Genomic DNA, 6,000 nt, shown 5'->3' on the forward strand with positions numbered 1-6,000 from the left:
TTTAAAAAGAAATGTTTAATCAACTGTGAAATTTTCAAATCATAAATCTCTTTATATCACGAGATACAGAGCGTCAAAATTTAGTTTCATTTTTTGTTGATCATAATGTCAAGGTGCTCTAGTTTCCCCCATAACTTTGAAAATATTCAATGTAGAAGTCTAAACTAAAATTCAATGGATTTAAAAAGAAATGTTTGATGAACTTTGGGATTTTTGAATCATAATTCTCTTTATTCTACGAAATACAGAGCCTTAAAGTTTAGTTTCACTTTTTGTTGATAAAAATGTCAAGGTGCCCTAGTTTCCCCCATAACTTTGAAAATATTCAACGTAGAAATCTAAACTAGAATTCAATACATTTAAAAAGAAATGTTCAATAAACTGTGTGATTTTCAAATCATAATTCCTCTCATTTTACGAGATACAGAGCGTCAAAGTTTAGTTTCATTTTTTGTTGGTAAAAATATCAAAGTGTTCTAGTTTCCCTCATAACTTTGAAAATATTCAATGTAGAGATCTAAAATAAAATTCAATAGATTAAAAAAAAATGTTCAATGAACTGTGAAATTTTCAAATCATAATTCCTCTCATTTCACGAGATACAGAGCGTCAAAGTTTAGTTTCATTTTTTGTTGATCAAAATGTCAAGGTGCTCTAGTTTCCCCCATAACTTTAAAAATATTCAATGTAGAAATCTAAACTAGAATTCAATAGATCTAAAAAGAAATGTTTAATGAACTGTGGAATTTTTGAATCATAATTTTCTTTATTCTACGAAATACAGAGCCTTAAAATTTAGTTTCATTTTTTGTTGATCAAAATGTCAAGGTGCCCTAGTTTCCCCCATAACTTTGAAAATATTCAACGTAGAAATCTAAACTAAAATTCAATGGATTTAAAAAGAAATGTTTGATCAACTGTGAAGTTTTTAAATCATAATTCCCCTCATTTTACGAGATACAGAGCGTCCAAGTTTAGTTTCATTTTTTGTTGATCATAATGTCAAGGTGCTCTAGTTTCCCCCATAACTTTAAAAATATTCAATGTAGAAATCCAAATTAGAATTCAATAGATTTAAAAAGAAATGTTTGATAAACTTTGGAATTTTTGAATCATAATTCTCTTTATTCTACGAAATACAGAGCCTTAAAGTTTAGTTTCACTTTTTGTTGATCAAAATGTCAAGGTGCCCTAGTTTCCCCCATAACTTTGAAAATATTCAACGTAGAAATCTAAACTAGAATTCAATACATTTGAAAAGAAATGTTCAATAAACTGTGTGATTTTCAAATCATAATTCCTCTCATTTTACGAGATACAGAGCGTCAAAGTTTAGTTTCATTTTTTGTTGATCAAAATGTCAAGGTGCTCTAGTTTCCCCCATAACTTTAAAAATATTCAATGTAGAAATCTAAACTAGAATTCAATAGATCTAAAAAGAAATGTTTAATGAACTGTGGAATTTTTGAATCATAATTTTCTTTATTCTACGAAATACAGAGCCTTAAAATTTAGTTTCATTTTTTGTTGATCAAAATGTCAAGGTGCCCTAGTTTCCCCCATAACTTTGAAAATATTCAACGTAGAAATCTAAACTAAAATTCAATGGATTTAAAAAGAAATGTTTGATCAACTGTGAAGTTTTTAAATCATAATTCCCCTCATTTTACGAGATACAGAGCGTCCAAGTTTAGTTTCATTTTTTGTTGATCATAATGTCAAGGTGCTCTAGTTTCCCCCATAACTTTAAAAATATTCAATGTAGAAATCCAAATTAGAATTCAATAGATTTAAATAGAAATGTTTAATCAACTGTGAAATTTTCAAATCATAAATCTTTTTATTTCACGAGATACAGAGCGTCCAAATTTAGTTTCATTTTTTGTTGATCATAATGTCAAGGTGCTCTAGTTTCCCCCATAACTTTGAAAATATTCAATGTAGAAATCTAAACTAAAATTCAATAGATTTAAAAAGAAATGTTTGATAAACTTTGGAATTTTTGAATCATAATTTCTCTTTATTCTACGAAATACAGAGCCTTAAAGTTTAGTTTCACTTTTTGTTGATCAAAATGTCAAGGTGCCCTAGTTTCCCCCATAACTTTGAAAATATTCAACGTAGAAATCTAAACTAGAATTCAATACATTTGAAAAGAAATGTTCAATAAACTGTGTGATTTTCAAATCATAATTCCTCTCATTTTACGAGATACAGAGCGTCAAAGTTTAGTTTCATTTTTTGTTGGTAAAAATATCAAAGTGTTCTAGTTTCCCCCACAACTTTGAAAATATTCAATGTAGAGATCTAAAATAAAATTCAATAGATTAAAAAAAAAATGTTCAATGAACTGTGAAATTTTCAAATCATAATTCCTCTTATTTCACGAGATACAGAGCGTCCAAGTTTAGTTTCATTTTTTGTTGATCAAAATGTCAAGGTGCTCTAGTTTCCCCCATAACTTTTAAAATATTCAACGCAGAAATCTAAACTAGAATTCAATAGATCTAAAAAGAAATGTTTAATGAACTGTGGAATTTTTGAATCATAATTTTCTTTATTCTACGAAATACAGAGCCTTAAAATTTAGTTTCATTTTTTGTTGATCAAAATGTCAAGGTGCCCTAGTTTCCCCCATAACTTTGAAAATATTCAACGTAGAAATCTAAACTAAAATTCAATGGATTTAAAAAGAAATGTTTGATCAACTGTGAAGTTTTTAAATCATAATTCCCCTCATTTTACGAGATACAGAGCGTCCAAGTTTAGTTTCATTTTTTGTTGATCAAAATGTCAAGGTGCTCTAGTTTCCCCCATAACTTTAAAAATATTCAATGTAGAAATCCAAATTAGAATTCAATAGATTTAAAAAGAAATGTTTGATAAACTTTGGAATTTTCGAATCATAATTCTCTTTATTCTACAAAATACAGAGCCTTAAAGTTTAGTTTCACTTTTTGTTGATCAAAATGTCAAGGTGCCCTAGTTTCCCCCATAACTTTGAAAATAATCAACGTAGAAATCTAAACTAGAATTCAATACATTTGAAAAGAAATGTTCAATAAACTGTGTGATTTTCAAATCATAATTCCTCTCATTTTACGAGATACAGAGCGTCAAAGTTTAGTTTCATTTTTTGTTGATCAAAATGTCAAGGTGCTCTAGTTTCCCCCATAACTTTAAAAATATTCAATGTAGAAATCTAAACTAGAATTCAATAGATCTAAAAAGAAATGTTTAATGAACTGTGGAATTTTTGAATCATAATTTTCTATATTCTACGAAATACAGAGCCTTAAAATTTAGTTTCATTTTTTGTTGATCAAAATGTCAAGGTGCCCTAGTTTCCCCCATAACTTTGAAAATATTCAACGTAGAAATCTAAACTAAAATTCAATGGATTTAAAAAGAAATGTTTGATCAACTGTGAAGTTTTTAAATCATAATTCCCCTCATTTTACGAGATACAGAGCGTCCAAGTTTAGTTTCATTTTTTGTTGATCATAATGTCAAGGTGCTCTAGTTTCCCCCATAACTTTAAAAATATTCAATGTAGAAATCCAAATTAGAATTCAATAGATTTAAATAGAAATGTTTAATCAACTGTGAAATTTTCAAATCATAAATCTCTTTATTTCACGAGATACAGAGCGTCCAAATTTAGTTTCATTTTTTGTTGATCATAATGTCAAGGTGCTCTAGTTTCCCCCATAACTTTGAAAATATTCAATGTAGAAATCTAAACTAAAATTCAATAGATTTAAAAAGAAATGTTTGATAAACTTTGGAATTTTTGAATCATAATTCTCTTTATTCTACGAAATACAGAGCCTTAAAGTTTAGTTTCACTTTTTGTTGATCAAAATGTCAAGGTGCCCTAGTTTCCCCCATAACTTTGAAAATAATCAACGTAGAAATCTAAACTAGAATTCAATACATTTGAAAAGAAATGTTCAATAAACTGTGTGATTTTCAAATCATAATTCCTCTCATTTTACGAGATACAGAGCGTCAAAGTTTAGTTTCATTTTTTGTTGATCAAAATGTCAAGGTGCTCTAGTTTCCCCCATAACTTTAAAAATATTCAATGTAGAAATCTAAACTAGAATTCAATAGATCTAAAAAGAAATGTTTAATGAACTGTGGAATTTTTGAATCATAATTTTCTTTATTCTACGAAATACAGAGCCTTAAAATTTAGTTTCATTTTTTGTTGATCAAAATGTCAAGGTGCCCTAGTTTCCCCCATAACTTTGAAAATATTCAACGTAGAAATCTAAACTAAAATTCAATGGATTTAAAAAGAAATGTTTGATCAACTGTGAAGTTTTTAAATCATAATTCCCCTCATTTTACGAGATACAGAGCGTCCAAGTTTAGTTTCATTTTTTGTTGATCATAATGTCAAGGTGCTCTAGTTTCCCCCATAACTTTAAAAATATTCAATGTAGAAATCCAAATTAGAATTCAATAGATTTAAAAAGAAATGTTTGATAAACTTTGGAATTTTCGAATCATAATTCTCTTTATTCTACGAAATACAGAGCCTTAAAGTTTAGTTTCACTTTTTGTTGATCAAAATGTCAAGGTGCCCTAGTTTCCCCCATAACTTTGAAAATAATCAACGTAGAAATCTAAACTAGAATTCAATACATTTGAAAAGAAATGTTCAATAAACTGTGTGATTTTCAAATCATAATTCCTCTCATTTTACGAGATACAGAGCGTCAAAGTTTAGTTTCATTTTTTGTTGATCAAAATGTCAAGGTGCTCTAGTTTCCCCCATAACTTTAAAAATATTCAATGTAGAAATCTAAACTAGAATTCAATAGATCTAAAAAGAAATGTTTAATGAACTGTGGAATTTTTGAATCATAATTTTCTTTATTCTACGAAATACAGAGCCTTAAAATTTAGTTTCATTTTTTGTTGATCAAAATGTCAAGGTGCCCTAGTTTCCCCCATAACTTTGAAAATATTCAACGTAGAAATCTAAACTAAAATTCAATGGATTTAAAAAGAAATGTTTGATCAACTGTGAAGTTTTTAAATCATAATTCCCCTCATTTTACGAGATACAGAGCGTCCAAGTTTAGTTTCATTTTTTGTTGATCATAATGTCAAGGTGCTCTAGTTTCCCCCATAACTTTAAAAATATTCAATGTAGAAATCCAAATTAGAATTCAATAGATTTAAATAGAAATGTTTAATCAACTGTGAAATTTTCAAATCATAAATCTCTTTATTTCACGAGATACAGAGCGTCCAAATTTAGTTTCATTTTTTGTTGATCATAATGTCAAGGTGCTCTAGTTTTCCCAATAACTTTGAAAATATTCAATGTAGAAATCTAAACCAAAATTCAATAGATCTGAAAAAAAATGGTTAATGAACTGTGGAATTTTTGAATCATAATTTTCTTTATTCTACGAAATACAGAGCCTTAAAATTTAGTTTCATTTTTTGTTGATCAAAATGTCAAGGTGCCCTAGTTTCCCCCATAACTTTGAAAATATTCAACGTAGAAATCTAAACTAAAATTCAAAGGATTTAAAAAGAAATGTTTAATCAACTGTGAAGTTTTTAAATCATAATTCCCCTCATTTTACGAGATACAGAGCGTCCAAGTTTAGTTTCATTTTTTGTTGGTCATAATGTCAAGGTGCTCTAATTTCCCCCATAACTTTGAAAATATTCAATGTAGAAATCTAAACCAAAATTCAATAGATTTAAAAAGAACTGTTTAATAAACTGTGAAATTTTTAAATCATAATTTCCCCAATTTCACGAGATACAGAGCGTCAAACTTTAGTATTAGTACGTATTTTCTAGGCACAAAAATTGATTTCCCGATCTCGTAAATGTCTTTTTGTTTATTGTAATTTACGTTTGATGTCTTTCGGGATCTGATTTTCCCATTTTTCTAATGGCCCGTCGTAAAAAAAAAATAAATGGATTACAAATTCAATCTAACGTCAAATTACGAAATTCTGGAAACCT

This window comes from Diorhabda sublineata, chromosome 1, assembly GCF_026230105.1.
Source record: "Diorhabda sublineata isolate icDioSubl1.1 chromosome 1, icDioSubl1.1, whole genome shotgun sequence".
NCBI lineage: Eukaryota > Metazoa > Arthropoda > Insecta > Coleoptera > Chrysomelidae > Diorhabda > Diorhabda sublineata.